The sequence below is a fragment of the Mytilus californianus genome, unplaced genomic scaffold (assembly GCF_021869535.1).
Source record: "Mytilus californianus isolate M0D057914Y unplaced genomic scaffold, xbMytCali1.0.p SCAF_8, whole genome shotgun sequence".
NCBI lineage: Eukaryota > Metazoa > Mollusca > Bivalvia > Mytilida > Mytilidae > Mytilus > Mytilus californianus.
Genome location: NW_026262734.1, coordinates 33024166 through 33049208, shown reverse-complemented (window position 1 = coordinate 33049208; position 25043 = coordinate 33024166).

Below are 25043 nucleotides of genomic sequence, written 5' to 3'. Positions count from 1 at the left end.
GCAGGGCCTCACAATAGTCAAAATTGAAATATATGATAGTTATGCAACTTTATAGAAAATATCATTGATCTATCACAAGTAGATCTTTCAAACTAACTTAAGCAGAAAATTTAACATTGCAAAATGATAATTAATTCAAAGTCACTGAACCATGACCTAGGGCGCAGGGCCTCAAAATAGTCCTCAAATTGATATGTAGTGATAGTAATGCAATTTTATAGAAAATATCATTGACCTATCACAATGAGTTCCTATCAAACCGACTTAAGCAAAAATCTTAACATTGAAAATTGCTAATTAATTCAAAGTCACTGGACCATGTCCTAGGGGGCAGGGCATCAAAATAGTCGTCAAAGTGATGTGTATTTATAGTAATGCGTTTTCATACAAACTATCATTGATCTATCACAAGTAGATCTTTCAAACTAACTTAAGCAGAAAACTTAACATTGAAAATTACTTAATTAATTCAAAGTCACTGGACCATGACCTAGGGGACAGGGCATCAAAATAGGCGTCAAACTAATATGTACTGGTAGTAATACAACTTTATATTGAATATCAATGACCTATCACAAGTTTTTCCTATCAAACTAACTTAAGCAGAAAGCTTAACAATTGTTGACTCCGTCGTCGCCGAAGCCGTAGTCGGAAAAGCAATCCCTATGTCTCGCTTTCCACGAATTTCGTCGCAGGCGAGACAAAAAAAAACACTAAATAAAAATTAAACAGAAAATGCAAAACATTCCGTCTCATTGTATAAATATTATGAACATAGCATTCTGAAACATCAAATGAACAGAGAAGGACATGAAAAGAATTATAAATTAGAAATGTAAAAATGTAGGTAACAGCTACCAATTTTTCAAATCTAATTTGTCTAAGTTGTCAAGAACTGGTAGAGTGTAAAGGATATTGTTATTTTTTAATAATAATATTTATTCAGGTAAAGGCAATATATACATAGCAGCCAAAGTGTGTGTTAAATTAAAGAAATCTAAATACTCCAATAAGTCTGTATATCACTTCGTCCTGAAGAATGTCCGTTAAAAATTGAAATGATTATATCCAATTTGAAGTTGAGTAAGCACAAAAAGTATAAGCGTATTGAATGACGAAAAGAGGTGAATGTCATGTACTGATAATATGGACCATTAATATTACTAACATGAGCAACACGACGGGTACCACATGTGGAGCAGGATCTGCTTGTTGTGTTTTGTGTACTATTGTATGTCTGTTGGTATTTTTTCTTTTTTAGCCATGGCGTTGTCATTTTATTTTCGACTTATGAAATTGAATTCAAACTTATTCTTCAGGCATAGAAAAAAAGGGGGGTGGATCAAAGACATGCCAATTCCAGTATGTATAATAGATGTGCCATTTGACATTCTAAAAGCTGGCTAATCTTGATTGACTTTGATCATTCAAAGTTTTATCACAAATAAAAAATGGTTGCTGCTACTGTGACAATGTCCAGTACAGGGTGACATCCTCCGCTATTCCTTGCAATAGCAAATCTAGTTATTAATATTATTTCACCTCTTTTTTCCGAGGGATTCCTGGGAGTTTAGTGAACCAATTCTAATGAATGTTACCATAATGAGGACCACCATGTGAAATTTTGCGAACCACCTTTGGAATTTTAAAAATGGCCGCCATTACCATGGGAACAGAAAAAATGTGAAAAATAAAATTTTTGGGTTTGATGATTTATTTTAGTATTCCCAGACTTAAAATCCTTAAATTTTTATACAATGTAGATGTCCACTATATACAGTTGTTGGATGATTTTTACAATGTTCGGAACTACTATTTTGCCATGGAAACGACAGCAAAAAAGTCAAAAATTTCAAAATGCTCCAAAAGTACTGAAACTTCACAGAAATGTTGACTGGCATGTGTAGATGTTGTATTAGGCTTTGGAACTTCCAAAACGGCTGTCGTTTTACCATTAAAATAATGCAAACAATGTCAAAATGCTCCTAAAACCTTTAAGTATCTTAAAGAAGGATTTCCTCTTTTAAAATGGTAGGTCAAACCCAGTGAAACTTTGATGGTATGTTCTCTATGATCATGTACCTTGCGGAGAGTTGTCTCATTGCCAATCATACCACATCTTCGTATTTTTATATTAAACCCGTCACATTTTGTTGTATGCGCCTTTCTGAAGCTAATTAAGAGTCTGTAACTCAATGGTTATTGTGTGTGATATTTGTTTTTGTTTATTATTTTAACATAAATTTTGTTTTCCTGTTTCAATTGTTTTACATTTTATGGAGGAACAGAGGGATTTTTACAAACATTCGTATTCACCAGTTTTTAGGCAGAGTTCTCGAATAGTTTTTCTTCGTGAGTAAGACTATTTGTTTTCATCCTGTCTTGGGCAAAATTATTTATTTTTAATTCTCACCAGGCCAGCACAGTAATTACCATAATCGCCCAACTGAAAATAAAATTGAATGGAACTAAAGGCAGAAATAACTGAGATCTCATTACTACTAAAATGTATTGAATATTTGAGATCATGGCATTAGGTAAGTTTCTGACTACTTTGTAAACATTACTATTACGTGAGTCTTCCTTATTAGTGTTGAGTATCAGGGATCATTGCATTTAGTCAGCCTTTGACTGTATCATTAACAGTTGATCTCTGATCCATGGAATGCGGTCAAGGTGAGGTGAAACCGGTCTGACGAACGTGTAGAAATTGCAGTCATTCAATATACCAACATAAATATCCTACTTCTCATTATTATAGCCACAAAACAAAAACATTTAAGCAGTTGCTGGACAATAAAAATGAGGTCAAGGCCAACGGACATGTGAACGAGGAAAACATCAGAAAATAAGGCATCCGTAACAACAAGTGAAATTACGGATCTTCATATTTTTTAATATAAAGTTGTCAATTGGTTAGCATCCCTGTGTCTCGCATTCTCTGAAATTCACTCATGCGATCAAAAATCATGAGTAAACTTATTGATAAATTAACATTTTTTTATATAATTGATTTAATGGAAATCTTTGGTTATTTACAATAAATCAAGATCAGTTAATACAGTTTGCCTTTGTCTTTATTTACAATGCGTGTTCCTACTTTACAGCATACACAATTGTATTTCCAATGCAAGTGACTGTGAAAAACGGGTCGTGCACAATCATTTTCTCTTTGGTTTAAACACAAGCTTCTTCAGTGCTTAGTGTTGATTGGAAAACACATCAAGAATCATTCATCAGTATTGATGAGGGCATATTTGACAATAGCAAAGATGAAAAGGTCACTTTTAAATGAAAATGAGTGTATTTGAAATATTTAAATTTGAATCAAATTTCCAAATTAATCGAAACTTGTTAGAGATTGTTAAGAAATTTACTGAATAAAACATGATTTAGAGCTTCTACGAGTTTAAAAGTTAACCTATGGTTATTAACACCCTACCAAGTTCAATTTATGTATTTTCTTAGTAGTTCCTATATACAGCATACAAGATTGTCCGTCTATTGTAAGTCCTATGGAAAAAGGAAGTGTAATTCCTTTATCTTCAGTGTTGATGTAAGTCACCAGCTGTCCAAAACAATTTAATATATGAAGAGTACTGCTCGTCATATCTGCAACAACGACATTGTCAGAAGGCGTGGTTTTTAAGTCTTTTGGTGTAAATGGACTATTTTCAGTGTTGATGATTGAATGTCCAGAATAGGTATTAAGAATGTCTTCATGTCCCAGTACTACCACTCTCCTTTCATTCTTAGTCATATTATCAACAATAAAAATATTATCATTACTAGTTGCAGTTATTTTCCATGGGTAAAACGATGTATCTTTAGTTCGACCTTTACCATACACTTTCTCACGGTTTCCATCATGGTCTATTACTATCACCGTGCCTCCACTTGTTCCTACTATTATCTTTTTTTTTCTGGTTACGTGAATGGACAAAGGATCGGATGACTCAAAGTCATAAACAGTGTCTATAACTTTATTTGTTCCACTTTTGATCTGCTTCAGTTTTGATCCATCATCAACTATTAGTACGTCATTATCAGGGGTAACAACAATGTCATAAATGGCAGTGTTAAAACTAGATATCACCTTTAGCGTATTTCCTTCACATTTTACTTTCTGCAAACCTGTATGGGAATTGAATAATCTTATTCTCTTTTTGTGGTGTCCGTCACTAATCCACAACAAACCATTCGAGGATATTACTAGTTCACTAACCCGTTCTAACTTAGATTGATATGTTTCGACAACAGTCATATCAACCTTTAAAGGTACATTGCTAGAGGAACTCCCAATATCCTTGATTGCTATAATCTTATGTTCTCCAGCAGTTTTAATTTTAGGATGAATGTTATTCTTACATGAACAACACATCAGTAAGTCACATTTTAAACATTTCCATGACATTTTAGGATCCCTTTCACATAACTGACACTCAATTGGAGATTGTATTCCTAATTGTGGTTTGGATAAAGCCATAATGAACATAGCAGAATTTTATTTGTGTAGAATCCAGACATATATTGTCAAAAATAGCTTGTTTTACCACTTTTTATTACTTAGTTTAATACAGTTAAACTGAAATATTGAATTTTTGAAATCCTGCTGGATATATAAAATGTAATTTAGTATACATAAAATAAATTGTACTTTTCATAGAAAACTTATTTTTGTCAATTTCCTAGTGATAGCCATGTTATCTGAATCTTTTTTTTATACTTTTAAGGAAATTTTAAACATTAATAAGTGGATATTTATCTGTCAATCTATTGAACAATGGAGGAGATAATAAAATCCTACCTTGTCACTTTACTCTCATTCAACCTTTCAAGTTCAGTCTTTGAAATGAAAATAAACCATAATAAGAAAAATGTTCTTGTGTATAAATTTACTGAATAGTATATACATATCTGAAGTCAAATTGAAAAAAAAATATTATTTTATTTGGTCCAAAATTATGTTACTATTGATATCTCAGCTGCTTAATCATATTCTAACCATATTCTGAGTCGGTAGACAAATCCCTTTCATTACATTGATATTTTGCTACCAAATATCAACCAAGTAGCAACATTAGCAAACAGTGCAGATTAGCATTGTTTAAACATTAATTTGACCATTTTGTCTTGTGGAAATCACTACACATCAGTAAGTCCCACTCCAAACATTTCCATGAGATTTTAGGATCCCGTTCACATACTGTAAACCAACTTATTTACATGGATACTTTATTTCGCGTTTAGCCCTTTCTAGCCCATTTCGCAGCGATTTAATTTCGCGATTCTGAAATTTACTTGTTGTAGATAAATAAGGAAGATTCCAAGTTTTACATATTCGCGTTATTTTTCTACTCGCAAAAGTCGCGAAAATAAATCGCTCGCGAAAACTAGTTGGTTTACAGTAACTGACACTGGATAGGAGATTGTATTCATAACATTGGTTTGGATAAAGCCATATTTAGCAGAACAGAACAGAATTGTACCCATAGTTGAATGTCGGCGATAGCTTGTTTTTACTTCCTAGTTCAAAAGGGTTCAAGGGTAGGCCAAGTTTGAATATTTTAACTTTGATATGCAAATGACAAAATAGTTTATATTTTAAATGGAATTAAAATAATCGTTTTTACTGGTACATAAATTAAGTCACAGACATTTCATTTTTTGAGGTATGGGCAATGGTATTTTTTCTTGGGACAAATAATTATGTTCATTAACATACAGGAATAAGAATTTTTTTTGAAAACTGACTATCGTACAAATTTTCCCCCTAATTTACAATGCACACAAATTATTTTTTCACTTCCGTTCTGAAACAAATCATTTAATTTTATTTTTAAATCATGCCCCCACAAAATATGAATGGTCTTTAATCTTCTATATCTTGAGAGGTAATTCTTGTAATTTGGAATATAATAAGACTAGATAGATGTGCTTCCCCATCTTCTTCAAGTAAGTTGTTTTGTGATAAATCACTTCCGTTCTAAAAACAATTGATTGTATTTTAATTTTTTTTAGAAAAAAATCCCAATTTATTTTTATCTTTTATATCTTGAGGGGTAATTCTGGTAATTTGGAATATAATGAGACTAAATAGATCTGATTCCCCAACTTCTTCTATGTCTTTCAAGAAAGTTGTGTGTGTGTGATAAATTAAGAGATAAACAGTGAACGTTTTATAAACCTACACGATGCAATCGAAAAGTTCGATTGTGTATGTCATCGTTTTATTTGGGTGTGATATATATACTTATTTCCTATAGAAACGCAACACATCATATTCCGAGCCCCTTTTTTAATAACAATAAAAAAAGATTTCTGACATAACAGGGACCTTGTTTTTAACAGATCATTACCTCCTTATGTTTCAGGACCCCTATGAATGCTTCGTGGATTCATCTGTGGGCTATGAAGGAATGACTGTTACAATCACGACTGTCGATGGGATGGAGGCGAATGGGTTAAGAGGACAAGCAAAGGAATATTTTTCATCATTAGGCTCTATAAGATGTTGTACTTGCAGACTAAAAGGACTTGATAATACTAGCTAATGAAACAGTGTTTATGTGCCATTCCAAAACAATCTGATTAAAATAAAGATCGGGTGTCTATGCTTTTCTTACATGGATCTAACAGATATCTGTTCTACATTCTAGTAATCATTACATCTACCAATGAAATTTCTGCATCCAAATTTTTTAAGATACCATTATATATCATTACAACTAATCCCAAATGACCTTAAAAGTGAGCATGGGCTTTGCTCATTGTTTTGTATGCAAGCTTTTATTAACAAACATAACAATTTTATAAACTGTATCTATTACAAACTAAGTTAAAAGTTCAGTAAAACGTACATAAACATTCATAACAATACAAATATATCGGACCTAATTACTATTTAAAAACAAACCAACGGCAGACATTATCTGTGAACCAAGCTCAGTTCTTTACCTGTTAATAAATTACATCAAATTTTAGAGGATTGTAACACAATTCCATATTACAGTCCTAAGTATGAAATCGTCCAAATTATAATTTCATTTTGTTATTCTAAACTGTTTCCCAAAATTGATCGCCTTGAAGATCATAAAAAAACATTTTATTAAAATGAAATATGTTAATAAAGGTTTTGATTTTGTAAATATTGCCGGTATTTTTAATGATAATTCTGTTAAAGAACAAATTCCTGCCTATTTTGATAATACTGAACTCCCTCTTATTTGTTATTTTTACAAAAAATCTACCCGGAAATATGTGTTTAATTATAGCGTAGTGTGTAAAGATGTTAATATCAGGGACAATACACCTACGTCATGAAATTGCAGTAATTCCAAATACATTTATGGCCCCAGTTCCCATGTTATAACAGGAGACCTTAACATCGTTCATGACCGAGAGTTGAAATCTTTCCTCAGTAAAGGACCTAAATATCGTCCCCCGTCAATTATTAATTGGAATGAGTGTCGTAACATCATCCACGACTCACTCCGTACTTACTGCTCGAAATGGATAAAACGAGAAAAAGCTGACAAAAAATCCTTAGATTCTTTTTTTTAATTCAGTAATGAACATAGTTAATATTCGTATTAATCATTTTAAAGAACATATTTCACTCCCAACAACAACCATAATAGCCCTATTTCTCGTATCAAACATAAGCTAAAAGAACTCGCCAAGGAATTTGTTTTTGTCCCGGCAGGTAAGGCTGCTAATAATATCAATATTGTTTGACGTAAATTTTACATTGAGGTTCTGTAAAAGGAAATCACGAATTCACCAACATTCAAACTGACTCCATTTTCGGAAAATGACATCTGTAACAAACATAAACTTTTAGCTACTTCTTTACAAGCAGAACCAAATACAATGAAAGTTCCAACTATGTACTGGCTTCCGAAGCTGCACAAAACACCTTACAAATATAGATTTATTTCGTCTTCAAGCCATTGTTCCACTACTAAACTGTCTATTCTACTTACTAGTACACTTGGTACAATCAAAAGCCTGGTAATAAATTGTTCAAATAAGGCCTTTGAAAATAGTGGAATTAATTAATTTTGGAGTGTTAAAAATTCGTTGGAAGTACTTGATAAATTGCATGCTTATATTGGTGATTTCGAATCTGTTCAAAATTTGTGTTTTTTTACCCTATATACCACTTTGCCTTATAATCTTATTAAGAAAAATTCACACACCTAATTAAATGGGCATTTAAAAAGTCAGAATGCGAATATATATGTTCTAACTCTTTTAGGTCATTTTTTAGTAACAACAGACAAAAGAACTATGCCATTTAGACCTGCTTTGATACGATTACTGCTCTTGAATTTTTACTAGATAACATTTTTGTTCGTTATGGAGATTCCGTATATCGCAAGTTATCGGAATTCCTATTGGGACTAACTGTGCACCACTTATTGCGGACCTGTTTCTGTTATGAGTTACAATTTATGACTAAAATCAGCAAAGACCCATCGAAACAACATCTGATATAAAAATTTAATAACACTTTTAGATATTTGGATGATATATTGGCTCTCAATAATGACGACTTCAGTAAGTACACTAAAGAGATTTATCCTGCTGAACTGACTTTAAAATAAGCTAATACTAACAATGAACACTGCCCTTTCCTGGATCTTGATATCTATATCTTTAACGGGAAGCTTAATACCAAAATTTATGATAAAAGAGATGATTTTTCATTTCCTATTGTTAATTATCCATTTTTAGATGGTGACGTTCCCTTGACACCATCTTATGGTGTTTATATATCTCAACTTGTTCGATTCGCTCGTGTATGTAACAACGTATTTGATTTTAATAAAAGAAACCTCTGTATTACTGCAAAATTATTATACCAGGGTTTTCGATATTACAAACTAGTCAAAACATTTACTAAATTTTATCATCGGTACCAGGACATCATTCGTAAATATAAATCAACATGCAGACATATTATACGTTCAGGTATTTCACATCCAATCTTTTATGGTAATATTTTATACAAAGCACAAAAATGTCGACATTCACCTCAAAAGCTAACGAAACCTTTAAACAGACTTATTCAGAAGGGATATAGTTACGATACTGTTGTCAGGTCATTAAAGATGGCATATTTTGGTATTAATATTGATTCACTCATTGGGTCTTTGCATCGGAAATAAACACATTTATTCTAAAACCAACTGTTGGCATGATACGGGTTATGTTCTACTCATATATTTTATGATGGTATGATACTAAACCCCTAACGGGAGGGATTGTGCTTTACTTTCATATGATGAAGGCATAATCTTTCAATCAGTTTAATTGAGGTCTGGAGCTTGCATGTCAGTAACTGCTAGTAGTCCTTTGTTAATTTATGTATCATTGTCATTTTGCTTAGTTTCTTTTGTTAACTATTCTGACATCGGACTCGGACTTCTTTTAAACTGAGTTTTACTGTGCGGATTGCTGTGTGTTTGTTTATTCTACATTGTCAAGAGGTATAGGGGGAATGTTGAGATCTCACAAAACATGCTTAACCCCGCCGCATTTTTGCGCCTGTCCCAAGTCAGGAGCCTCTGGCCTTTGTTAGTCTTGTTTGTTTTTTTAATTTTAGTTCATTTATATGTTTTGGAGTTTAGTGTAACGTCCATTTTCATTGAACTAGTACATATTTTTGTTTAGGGGCCAGCTGAAGCCCGCCTCCGGGTGCGGGGTTTTCTCGCTGTGTTGAAGACCCATTGGTGACCTTCGGCCGTTTTCTGCTCTTTGGTCGTGTTGTTGTCTCTTTGACACATTCCCCATTTCCATTCTCAATCTTATTAAGATGCAAATCTTATAAAACATTTTTATATGACCAAAAGCGAAGGAGGAGTTATGATGAGTAAAATTGAGAATGGAAATGGGGAATGTGTCAAAGAGACAACAACCCGACCATAGAGCAGACAACAGCCGAAGGCCACCAATGGGTCTTCAATGCAGCGAGAAACTCCCACACCCGGAGGCGTCCTTCAGCTGGCCCCTAAACAAATAAGTATACTAGTTCAGTGATATTGGACGTCATACTAAACTCCAAATTATACACAGGAAACTAAAATTAAAAATGATACAAGACTGACAAAGGCCAGAGGCTCCTGACTTGGGACAGGCGCAAAAATGCGGCGGGGTTAAACATGGTTTTTGAGATCTCAACCCTCCCCCTATACTTCTAGCCAATGTAGAAAAAACAAACGCACAACAGTTCGCACAGTAAAACTCAGTATAAGAGAAGTCTGAGTCCGATGTCAGAATAGGAAACAAAAGAAAATAAACAAAATGACAATAATACATAAATAACAACAGACTACTAGCAGTTACTGACATGCCAGCTCCAGACCTCAATTAAACTGATTGAAAGATTATGTCTTCATCATATGAATATCAGGCACAATCCCTCCTGTTAGGGGTTTAGTATTATACCTTCATAAAATATATGAGAAGAACATAACCCGTGTCATGCCAACAACTGGTTTTAGAATAAATGTGTTTATTCCGATGCAAAGACCCTATAAGTGAATCAATATTAAAGCCAAAATATGCAATCTTTAATGACCTGACAACAATATCGTAACTATATCCCTTCTTAATAAGTCTGTTTAAAGGTTTTGTTAGCTTTTGAGGTGAATACTGACATTTTTGTGCTTTGTAAAGAATATTACCATAAAAGATTGGATGTGAAATACCCGAACGTATAAGATGCCTGCATGTTGAGTTATATTTACGAATGATGTCCTTATACCGATGATAAAATTTAGTAAATGTTTTGACTAGTTTATGATATCGAAAACCTTGGTGTAATAATTTTTCAGTAATACATAAATTTCTCTTGCTAAAATCTAATACGTTGTTACAGACACGTACAATTTGAGATATATAAACACCATAAGATGGTGACAAGGGAACGTCACCATCTAAAAATGGATAATTAACGATAGGAAACGAAAAATCATCTCTTTTATCATGAATTTTTGTATTAAGCTTCCCGTTAATGATATAGATATCAAGATCGAGGAAAGGACAGTGGTCATTGTTAGTATTAGCTTTATTTAAAGTAAGTTCAACAGGATAAGAACCATTTATTAGCACCTGAAATAAAACAAAATATCAAAATTAATTAGATTTTCAAATTTTTTATGTTAATTTTACTTTGGAGTTTGGTATTTTTGTTATACGTTCTTAATTGATTTACTTTCGAATTCAAATGGCCTTATCATACCTTCTCCTTTGTTGACTATAAAAAGATGAAAAATGAACATGTGCTACTTTAAATGTTTTACATGCATCTTAATGCTGCTTTGTCAGAATTGTAAAAAAAGTCTTTTAATTAGAACAAAATAAGCAACAGCTAGCCCAGAACAAATGAGCTAAAAACTATGGGTATGTTTGCCAAAAAAAATCTTCATCACATTAATAAATAAACTGTTGTCACAGAGATATGTCTCGCCTGCCGGCATTAAATTCAGAAAAAGACAATCTGATGGACAGCAACATTGCTTATTAATTCAAAGTCACTGGACCAGGATCTTGTGGGCAGGGCCTAGAAATGGTCGACAAACTGAGATGTACAGACAGTAATGTAACTTTATAGAAAATATTGTTATCTATTATAAGTAGTTTCTATCAAATACGCAACTATAAATACGTCATGGGTAATATATTACGAATAAACACAGTTATAAATGCACATCTAACTTTAGCAGAAAACTTAACATTGAAATTTGCTAATTAATTCAAAGTCACAAAACCATGGCCTAGGGAGCAGGGCATCAAAATAGTCGTCAAACTGATATGCTCTGATAGTAATGCAACTTTATAGAAAATATCATTGATCTATCACAAGTAGATCTTTCAAACTAACTTTAGCAGAAAACTTAACATTGCAAAATGATAATTAATTCAAAGTCACTGAACCATGACCTAGGGCGCAGGGCCTCAAAATAGTCCTCAAATTGATATGTACTGATAGTAATGCAATTTTATAGAAAATATCATTGACCTATCACAATGAGTTCCTATCAAAGTCACTGGACCATGTCCTAGGGGGCAGGGCATCAAAATAGTCGTCAGAGTGATGTGTATTTATAGTAATGCGTTTTCATACAAACTATCATTGATCTATCAGAAAACTTAACATTGAAAATTACTTAGTTAATTCAAAGTCACTGGACCATGACCTATGGGACAGGGCATCAAAATAGGCGTCAAAATGCGGCGGGGTTAAACATGGTTTTTGAGATCTCAACCCTCCCCCTATACTTCTAGCCAATGTAGAAAAAACAAACGCACAACAGTTCGCACAGTAAAACTCAGTATAAGAGAAGTCTGAGTCCGATGTCAGAATAGGAAACAAAAGAAAATAAACAAAATGACAATAATACATAAATAACAACAGACTACTAGCAGTTACTGACATGCCAGCTCCAGACCTCAATTAAACTGATTGAAAGATTATGTCTTCATCATATGAATATCAGGCACAATCCCTCCTGTTAGGGGTTTAGTATTATACCTTCATAAAATATATGAGAAGAACATAACCCGTGTCATGCCAACAACTGGTTTTAGAATAAATGTGTTTATTCCGATGCAAAGACCCTATAAGTGAATCAATATTAAAGCCAAAATATGCAATCTTTAATGACCTGACAACAATATCGTAACTATATCCCTTCTTAATAAGTCTGTTTAAAGGTTTTGTTAGCTTTTGAGGTGAATACTGACATTTTTGTGCTTTGTAAAGAATATTACCATAAAAGATTGGATGTGAAATACCCGAACGTATAAGATGCCTGCATGTTGAGTTATATTTACGAATGATGTCCTTATACCGATGATAAAATTTAGTAAATGTTTTGACTAGTTTATGATATCGAAAACCTTGGTGTAATAATTTTTCAGTAATACATAAATTTCTCTTGCTAAAATCTAATACGTTGTTACAGACACGTACAATTTGAGATATATAAACACCATAAGATGGTGACAAGGGAACGTCACCATCTAAAAATGGATAATTAACGATAGGAAACGAAAAATCATCTCTTTTATCATGAATTTTTGTATTAAGCTTCCCGTTAATGATATAGATATCAAGATCGAGGAAAGGACAGTGGTCATTGTTAGTATTAGCTTTATTTAAAGTAAGTTCAACAGGATAAGAACCATTTATTAGCACCTGAAATAAAACAAAATATCAAAATTAATTAGATTTTCAAATTTTTTATGTTAATTTTACTTTGGAGTTTGGTATTTTTGTTATACGTTCTTAATTGATTTACTTTCGAATTCAAATGGCCTTATCATACCTTCTCCTTTGTTGACTATAAAAAGATGAAAAATGAACATGTGCTACTTTAAATGTTTTACATGCATCTTAATGCTGCTTTGTCAGAATTGTAAAAAAAGTCTTTTAATTAGAACAAAATAAGCAACAGCTAGCCCAGAACAAATGAGCTAAAAACTATGGGTATGTTTGCCAAAAAAAATCTTCATCACATTAATAAATAAACTGTTGTCACAGAGATATGTCTCGCCTGCCGGCATTAAATTCAGAAAAAGACAATCTGATGGACAGCAACATTGCTTATTAATTCAAAGTCACTGGACCAGGATCTTGTGGGCAGGGCCTAGAAATGGTCGACAAACTGAGATGTACAGACAGTAATGTAACTTTATAGAAAATATTGTTATCTATTATAAGTAGTTTCTATCAAATACGCAACTATAAATACGTCATGGGTAATATATTACGAATAAACACAGTTATAAATGCACATCTAACTTTAGCAGAAAACTTAACATTGAAATTTGCTAATTAATTCAAAGTCACAAAACCATGGCCTAGGGAGCAGGGCATCAAAATAGTCGTCAAACTGATATGCTCTGATAGTAATGCAACTTTATAGAAAATATCATTGATCTATCACAAGTAGATCTTTCAAACTAACTTTAGCAGAAAACTTAACATTGCAAAATGATAATTAATTCAAAGTCACTGAACCATGACCTAGGGCGCAGGGCCTCAAAATAGTCCTCAAATTGATATGTACTGATAGTAATGCAATTTTATAGAAAATATCATTGACCTATCACAATGAGTTCCTATCAAAGTCACTGGACCATGTCCTAGGGGGCAGGGCATCAAAATAGTCGTCAGAGTGATGTGTATTTATAGTAATGCGTTTTCATACAAACTATCATTGATCTATCAGAAAACTTAACATTGAAAATTACTTAGTTAATTCAAAGTCACTGGACCATGACCTATGGGACAGGGCATCAAAATAGGCGTCAAAATGCGGCGGGGTTAAACATGGTTTTTGAGATCTCAACCCTCCCCCTATACTTCTAGCCAATGTAGAAAAAACAAACGCACAACAGTTCGCACAGTAAAACTCAGTATAAGAGAAGTCTGAGTCCGATGTCAGAATAGGAAACAAAAGAAAATAAACAAAATGACAATAATACATAAATAACAACAGACTACTAGCAGTTACTGACATGCCAGCTCCAGACCTCAATTAAACTGATTGAAAGATTATGTCTTCATCATATGAATATCAGGCACAATCCCTCCTGTTAGGGGTTTAGTATTATACCTTCATAAAATATATGAGAAGAACATAACCCGTGTCATGCCAACAACTGGTTTTAGAATAAATGTGTTTATTCCGATGCAAAGACCCTATAAGTGAATCAATATTAAAGCCAAAATATGCAATCTTTAATGACCTGACAACAATATCGTAACTATATCCCTTCTTAATAAGTCTGTTTAAAGGTTTTGTTAGCTTTTGAGGTGAATACTGACATTTTTGTGCTTTGTAAAGAATATTACCATAAAAGATTGGATGTGAAATACCCGAACGTATAAGATGCCTGCATGTTGAGTTATATTTACGAATGATGTCCTTATACCGATGATAAAATTTAGTAAATGTTTTGACTAGTTTATGATATCGAAAACCTTGGTGTAATAATTTTTCAGTAATACATAAATTTCTCTTGCTAAAATCTAATACGTTGTTACAGACACGTACAATTTGAGATATATAAACACCATAAGATGGTGACAAGGGAACGTCACCATCTAAAAATGGATAATTAACGATAGGAAACGAAAAATCATCTCTTTTATCATGAATTTTTGTATTAAGCTTCCCGTTAATGATATAGATATCAAGATCGAGGAAAGGACAGTGGTCATTGTTAGTATTAGCTTTATTTAAAGTAAGTTCAACAGGATAAGAACCATTTATTAGCACCTGAAATAAAACAAAATATCAAAATTAATTAGATTTTCAAATTTTTTATGTTAATTTTACTTTGGAGTTTGGTATTTTTGTTATACGTTCTTAATTGATTTACTTTCGAATTCAAATGGCCTTATCATACCTTCTCCTTTGTTGACTATAAAAAGATGAAAAATGAACATGTGCTACTTTAAATGTTTTACATGCATCTTAATGCTGCTTTGTCAGAATTGTAAAAAAAGTCTTTTAATTAGAACAAAATAAGCAACAGCTAGCCCAGAACAAATGAGCTAAAAACTATGGGTATGTTTGCCAAAAAAAATCTTCATCACATTAATAAATAAACTGTTGTCACAGAGATATGTCTCGCCTGCCGGCATTAAATTCAGAAAAAGACAATCTGATGGACAGCAACATTGCTTATTAATTCAAAGTCACTGGACCAGGATCTTGTGGGCAGGGCCTAGAAATGGTCGACAAACTGAGATGTACAGACAGTAATGTAACTTTATAGAAAATATTGTTATCTATTATAAGTAGTTTCTATCAAATACGCAACTATAAATACGTCATGGGTAATATATTACGAATAAACACAGTTATAAATGCACATCTAACTTTAGCAGAAAACTTAACATTGAAATTTGCTAATTAATTCAAAGTCACAAAACCATGGCCTAGGGAGCAGGGCATCAAAATAGTCGTCAAACTGATATGCTCTGATAGTAATGCAACTTTATAGAAAATATCATTGATCTATCACAAGTAGATCTTTCAAACTAACTTTAGCAGAAAACTTAACATTGCAAAATGATAATTAATTCAAAGTCACTGAACCATGACCTAGGGCGCAGGGCCTCAAAATAGTCCTCAAATTGATATGTACTGATAGTAATGCAATTTTATAGAAAATATCATTGACCTATCACAATGAGTTCCTATCAAAGTCACTGGACCATGTCCTAGGGGGCAGGGCATCAAAATAGTCGTCAGAGTGATGTGTATTTATAGTAATGCGTTTTCATACAAACTATCATTGATCTATCAGAAAACTTAACATTGAAAATTACTTAGTTAATTCAAAGTCACTGGACCATGACCTATGGGACAGGGCATCAAAATAGGCGTCAAACTGATATGTACATGTAGTAATACAACTTTATATTGAAAATCAATTACCTATCACAAGTATTTCCTATCAAACTAACTTAAGCAGAAAGCTTAACAATTGTTGACTCCGTCGTCGCCGAAGCCGTAGCCGGAAAAGCAATCCCTATGTCTCGCTTTCCGCGACTTTCGTCGCAGGCGAGACAAAAAAAACACTAAATAAATAATAAAACAGAAAATGCAAAACATTCCGTCTCATTGTATAAATATTATGAACATAGCATTCTGAAACATCAAATGAACAGAGAAGGACATGAAAAGAATTATAAATTAGGAATGTAAAAATGTAGGTAACAGCTACCAATTTTTCAAATCTAATTTGTCTAAATTGTCAAGAACTGGTAGAGTGTAAAGGATATTGTTACTTTTTAACAATAATATCTATTCAGGTAAAGGCAATATATACATAGCAGCCTTAGTGTGTGTTAAATTAAAGAAATCTAAATACTCCGATAAGTCTGTATATCACTTCGTCCTGAAGAATGTCCCTTAAAAATAGAAATGATTATATACAAATTGAAGTTGAGTAAGCACAAAAAGTATAAGCGTATTGAATGACGAAAATAGGTGAATGTCATGTACTGATAATATGGACCATTAATATTACTAACATGAGCAACACGACGGGTGCAACATGTGGAGCAGGATCTGCTTACCCTTCCGGAGCACCTGAGATCACCCCCAGTTTTTGGTGGGATTCTTGTTGCTCAGTCTTTAGTTTTCTATGTTGTGTTTTGTGTACTATTGTATGTCTGTTGGTCTTTTTTCTTTTTAGCCATGGCGTTGTCAGTTTATTTTCGACTTATGAAATTGAATGTCACTCTGATATCTTTCGCCTCTCATGTAACTGATATTAGAAAACATGTACACCTAAACTGATAATATGGACCATTAATATTACTATAAAGAAATAGGTATTGACTTAATCATGAACATTCAAAGTAGACTTCAGTAAGTCATTGAACCATGAAATTGAGGTTGAGAACAATAGACATATTCCAAGCAAATAGACGACTATCACATTCCTCCATTTCCGTGTACTTTTCCAATGTCACAATGCTTCTGTTCTTACCTCACAGTAAGAGTCTATTGTTCAATAATCCAAATTTCAATATTTACGCCAATTGACCTCGGGTCACAAGAGTTGTGAATCATTCATAAAGAAAAATTTGAGATTGGTCTATATCATAGGAAATATTCAGCTTCATATACTGTAAATTCAGAAATTATTGGGTGGTTTAAATAATTGGAACAATGCGACTACTTGAGTATCGCAATTATAAGAACTTGAATTCTGGTATCAAATACATGTACATGTATCTGTATGTAGCTTTTTCTAAAATCACATTAAATTAACTCATATTTTTATTCAAACTTCAAAAATTGCATTAAAGTAGCATTAGCTACGAGATATATAAAAAAATGAAATATGATTTTTCTTTGTTCAATCATTAATGAAAGTGAAATAGTGAAATAATAATTCGCTTTTAGTAGCCAGTTTGGTTCAATTTTGTCAAAATAAGCTAAGAAACATCGCTGATGAATTATTCACTTGGAAGTGAATATTTTGACCTCATTGAATTCGTATTCATGTAACCTTAAATTTAATCTCTTAGCTAGAAACAGGTTACACATAAATTAGGCGTGTTCAGCTATAGAAAGGAAAAGAATGTCAACATTGAAAGTGAAACAAGGGTGAACCATTTGGTTGACTGATTTGATCCATAAAAACTCATTCTTATACAGGTAAAAACGATGATTAATATACTTTTTTAACCTATAATATGAAATCAAACAGACCTAGAAAAATCCAATTGCACTTGCTCGCTATCTATTTATATCTATACTTATGTTTATATCGGGTTATATGACCGTCGGCAGTCTTTTGATGTCACCTCGATGGTTAATTAAATGGCGTCTAGACTAAAACACACACGAAATACTGATACATATTATCGAGTACATGCATCGTAAATTGTTTATTTTAGACTTTTTATGATTTGGATATATAAAGGCAACAGTAGTATACCGGTGTTCAAAAGTTATAAATCGATTGAGAGAAAACAAATCCGGGTTACAAACTAAAACCGCGGGAAACACATTAACCATGAGAGGAAAAAAAGGAACAACAGGAACACTGAAGTGCAACAAAAACAAACGCCAACATACATAGAAACGAACTATTTGATAACAACTGCCATATTCCTGACTTGGTACAGGACATTTTAAGAAAAAATGATGGGTTGAACCTGGTTGTATGGCTAGCCAAACCTCCCGCTTATATGACAATGCTAAAAAATATCGCTAAAATGACAACACTACGTGACAGAAATACAGCAGAAACATACGCAAGAACACTCATCACAGAGAAACGCACAAACAAAAAATATAATAGTCGACATAACATGTTTTAGTATGCTACAAATCAAATATGAGAATTGAGTCAAATCGGTGAACAAGAATTTGACAGCTAATGTCCCTTTAATAAAGGCAAACAATAATTTCTGAATTTACAGTAAATAGTTCAAGATGTTGCTTAGGCATTAGTATACCTATGTCTTGCATTCTGTGACAGTCGTAGCAACATAATAATAAAAATAAAGTCCTACAAAATATTACATGTATTTTAATTAACACAAAACAGAAGAGGTAAAACGTTTTGAGACATGAGATTCATAAGTATACATTTTGATTGCTAAGTAAAAATACAAAACTAATGTTACAGATGGTCAATACTGCGACTGTGGATTCATTTATTTTTGTGGATTATTGAAATTTTGTATTTTCGTGGTTTTTCAAAGTCTGGACACAAGCCTATAAAAATTTATACTTCTCTGAAAATTTGAATTTTTGGTTTATTTATACCCTTGAAGTCCATGAAAATAGGTATCCCAAACAAATACTAATGAATCCACAATACCTCAAATACAGCGTTTCCTTAAATTGATAATATTTATAGGATTACAGGGGTATATAGAATAAATAATAAAACTAGGTAAGATCTATAAGCTTGGTTTTGAGATTCAGTGTAGAAGGATTAATTCAAGAATGCTAAAAATAATCAGGTTCTCACAAAGTCTTTTTAAGGATAGTCCAGAAACGTACCATTTTTGCCCATGGCAAGTCCAACAACGAGAAGAAAAACATTAATGTATAGTTTATTGTTTATTAAGGCTAAATAAAAAAAAAGCAAGGAAATCACATCAATATTTTGATTTTTTTTCTTTATTTTTACTATAAAATGATGTCTAGGCTCAACATTGTGCAATCTTGATGCAATTTTGGACTCACTAGTTAAGAAAATGATGAGTAAAGACAGGACTCGTGGACTCATCTAAGTAAAAAACCCTGATAAAAGCAGTAACAAAATGGACACTTCGAGTAAATACGAAAATGATAGAGTTAATAAACATGGAAGAGGGATTTCATAATATTTTGCAAAACGTGTATTGAAAAGCCTTGAAGAGTTGCAAATTATCAGGGAAAAGTAAAAAACCTGAGATTCAAGATGTTCCTGACAAAAGATTTCTTCTATTTTAAGAATTCAGAAGCAAATAAAGACCTCTCTTATTTGAAGAATTCAGTATGAAAAATATATTATTGCAGATATAAAATTTACTTTTCTTTGAGGAAATATCTTGAAGGGGTGGAAGGAACTTTTTGGGACGTCCGGATTGGTCCTTAGTGGGAATTCGGGATTTACACTTATCGGGACTATATATGAATAACTTTTCAATATCAGGGAAAGAATGCTTTATTCTTTCTGGAATAGGGATTCAGCGTTTATTGTTACAGGAATCAGGATGTTACCCCCTCCTACAAAATTAAAATTATGAGGGGAAAAAGCAAATGTTTTGACTGAAAATTATAGGGATTACACACATTTTTTCTAGAGGTAATGAATGTGAAAACTGGACCGAGTACTCACAAACTTGATTTGTCTTATTAAATTACTGTTGTTTTATAACCCCGCCACATTAGTCAAGAACTGTAGTTCAGTGGCTGTCGCTGGTTGCTGCCTGTGCTATTTATTTTTCGTTTATAGTTTTTACATAAATTAGGTCGTTGGTTTTCTCGTTTGAATTGTTTTAAATTTTGTCATGTCGAGACTTTTATAGCTTTCTATACGATATGGGGTTTGTTCATTGTTGAAGGCCGTGCGATGACTTATGTTCGGTCTTTGTAGATAGATGTCTCATTGGTAATCATACCATTACTTTTGATTTTTAAACAAAGCATACCCAAATTAGTGTTGTTCTCTAAAAAGCCAGTCAGGGCCTTTATAGAATTCTCTTAAATAACATGATGAGGGCTACAAATATGAGATTATAATTTAAATGTAGGAAATAAAATCTTCATTGATTAAAATACACGAAAACAATCTAAACAGTTTTTTGAAGCAGTTGCGGAATAATGAAAATGAGGTCAAGTACCATTTTATATGCTAGAGGGAAAACCAGAACATAAGCCATTTTTTATATTATAATTTAAATGTAGGAAATAAAATCTTCATTGATTAAAATACACGAAAACACTCTAAACAGTTTTATGAAGCAGTTGCGGAACAATGAAAAGGAGGTCAAGTATCATTATATATGCTAGAGGGAAAACCTGCACACTGTTACAATTACTATATGTAACAGCTGCTGTCGCTAGATTTGTATCCCTGTGTCTCACACTTTTATTGCAAGCGATAAGAAATCATGAGTGAATTTGTTTAGTTATTACCATTTTTATATAATTGTATTTAAAGGAAATCTTTGGTTATAAACAACCAATCAAATTCAGTTTATACATGTTATATAGTTTGTCCTTGCCTTTACTTTCCTCTATAGCAATTGTTCTAGTACGCGTGCCTTGTATACAGTATAAAAGATTGTCTTGCCATTGTAAGTGACCGGGTGGGAACTGATCTTGCTTAATCTATTTCCCTTTAGTGTAAACACCAGTGTACTTGCTTAGTGTTGTTTGGAAAACACATAAAGAATCATTCATCGGTAAGTTAAGTTCATAAGAGAATATTTAGCAATAACAATAATGGAAACCCAAAATATACATAAACATCATGAGTGTACTTGACATATTTACCTTTAAAGTCATATGAAACGAGTTTCTTGTAATTATAATGTTAATGAAACTATTGACCCAATGCATGCATGCATACTAAACTAAGTCCGCTATGCACGTTTCTTACATTTTTTACGTATTATCGACAAATAATATTTCATTCAGTAATTGTTGATCGCAAGCTAATTCACTTTCGAGTTTAATTCCGGATCGTGATATTGATAAACATTCAACACAGAATCGTGGAGCACGTGCAAAATAAGTAAATTGAAAGAACAGTGTAAAAATATTTTTTTATTTAATTCTCCATGCTTCCCATTTGTTAATTAAACTTTTCCATAATATTGTTAAATGATTTGGTTTGTTAAATTTTAAAGAATCAATTTGTTTTTTTACACTTGCGCTGTCCGGTGGCCGCAGTTTTACTAACAAGAGGTCTTGCAGTTAAGGTCCCTGCCTACGGAAAAATATCGCCGTATTAGAGTACGAGAAGACAATTATTCAATATCAGTACATTTCTGAAGATTTTGATAAGATAAAGGATTCCCTTTTACAAGAAAGTTAGCCCATGGTTATTAACAACCTATCAAGTTAAATTTATATATTTTTGCATCTTTACTTTTATCTTCAGGAGTTCCTATATACTGGATACTAGATATCACCTTTATCTTATTTCCTTCCCATTTTACCTTTTTGCAATCCTGTGTGGGAGGAAAACAATCGTATTCTCTTTTTGTAATGTCCGTCGCTAATCCACAATGAACCATCTAAGGATATTACTAGTACGCTAACCTCTTCTAATTTTGTTTGATATGTTTCGACAACAGTCATATCAACTTTTGAAGAAACATTGCTAGAGGACCTCCCAATATCCTTGGTCGCTATAATCTTATATTCTCCAACAATTTTAATTATCTGATGATTGTTATTCTTACATGCACAACACATCAGTAAGTCACATTCTAAACATTTCAATGAAATTTTAGGATCCCGTTCATATAACTGACACTGGATTGGAGACTGTAGATTCAATCCACCATTTTCTACATAAGAAAATGCCTGTACCAAGTCAGGAATATGACAGTTGTTGTCCATTCGTTTGATGTGTTTGTGCTTTTGATTTTGCCATTTGATTAGGGACTTTCTGTTTTGAATTTCCCTCGGAGTTCAGTATTTTTGTGATTTAACTTTTTCCTAATTGTGGTTTGGATAGAGCCATATTGAATAGAACAGAATTTTATTTGTGTAGAATTTAGATATATATAGTCAGAAATAGTCTGTTTTTACCACTTGGTATTTACTACTTAGTTAAATAGGGTTAAACTGATATATTGAACTCTTGAAATCCTGCTGGATATGCAAAAAGTTTACACAAAATAGATTGTACACTTTTCCTAGAAAACTTATTTTTGTCATATTTCCTGGTGATGTCCATGTTATCTGAAACTTTTTTTTTATACTTTTAAGGAAATTTGTAACATTAATAAGTAGATATTTATCTGTTAATCTATTGAACAATGGGTGATAATTAAATCCTTCCTTTTCATTTTATTCCCATTCAACCTTTCAACTGAACAGTCTTTGAAATGAAAAAAATATATATAATTTAACAATATCAAAGTGATGCAAAAAAAGAAAAAAAGTTTTAAAATTAAATATAACTTAAATCTTAAGCTTTTACGCTTTACAAAACTTATATGACTGGATCCGATATTGGGAAGAACAGTAATTTACAATATTCCAATAAAGTTAGGAAAAATGCAGGAATTTAATTAAATTTTGAAAATACATCATAAAAGGCATTTTTTTTAACATTTAGATTTAGTTAATTACTTCACACAATGAATCAATATTTGATGTAAAGAGCTGGACTACAATATTACCTGTGAAATAAAATTTATAGTTGTAACTCAAATTTTAAATTTATTGATTTGACCTGTAAATAAACAAAAAAGATAATTCCTCACTAAAATATTACATGATTTACATTCATACTCACAATTCCTACCATCTCTCATCTTTGGGTTGTAATCTAATGTCTAAAACACAATTTATTATAAATTCCAAAAGTCTAAGAAGGATTTAACTCCACTAAAACTAATCCATAGATGAAATGACTACAAAGGAAGTCATGCATTAGTTATAAACTTGCAATGACAATGAAAAGAATTTTTGAATACAACCAATCAAGAGTAATTTGAGCTTAGCTGGGGCTCGAACCTAATCATGAAGAAAGGGATTATCATTCTCTTACATATTCCCAGAAAACTAAAGATTGAGCAACATGACCCCCACCAAAAGAAGGATGGATGTGTGCTCCACAAAAGTAACCAGTTCCTGATCAACTGTTGGCATCGATGAATCCAGCATAGCTCTCTTCTACTTTCTAATAATCATTACATCAACCAATGAAATTTCTGTATCCAATTTTGAAGGTACCGTTAAGTATCATTACAACTAATTCCCAAGGATCTTGAAAAGAAAGTAAAAGAGCATTGTCAGATTTTAGTAAGTGAAGCGTGGACACAGGATCTATATTTCAATGGTTCTTTATGACTGTCTACTTTTTAAAAACACCTTTTTGTTGTTTGTCTGCAATTACTGTTGATCATAGATGCTCTTGATCAGTTTTGGGATTTGTGTCAGATACTCAGTTTGTTCTGTTAAATTTATTCACAACCTGTCTTGAGTCATGGAGATTCCAACCATTTGGTGTTGATAGTTGTCCACCATTGAATATCATTTACTGCTTCTTTGACTGCTGTCTCATTGACATTTTCCCATGAATCTCCTTTCAGTCAATAAAACTGTTTTATATCTTCTTTTATTTTGGTAATGGTGGCAATATTTATTTGATAAGGATCCTTTGATTAAAACAAACTTAAAATTTATGCCAACGTGTTAAAAACAAAGTGATAAGAAAATAATGGGGGATAAAAAATTATACAAGATAAAAAAAATATTTCTGAAGACATGCTCAGGTCTTGTATATAGTTTTACTGAAAGTTGTTTAACTTCATCCACCAAAATTAAATCACGGTAATTTCGCTTGAACATTGAAGTTAGAATTTATATATTCCTAAGTAAACATATTTAGCAAAGACAGTTCAAATTCATAGTAAAACATCCACAAGTACAAGTAGTGAAAACCAAAATTGACCCTTAATATTCCATTGCACTTTGTTGAGTAATAATCAAAATCATTGTTTCTAGAAATGTCCATTCTAAGTTGCTCTGTAGCCGGTAAAACTTGACTATAAACTCATTAAACCTGTAGCTTTCACGCTTTGATTCTTTTATTGTTTTGTCACTAGTTCATTGGTTTTCTCATTCGAACTGTTTCACACTTAGTCTTGTTGGGGCCTTTATATCTGACAATATGGTATTGGTTTTGCTCATTGTTGAAGACCGTACGGTGACATATAGTTGTTATTGACTTCTGTCATTAGGTCTCTGGTGGAGAGTTGTCTCATTGGCAATCATACTCCATCTTCGTATTTTTATATTAACCCCGTCAAATTCAAA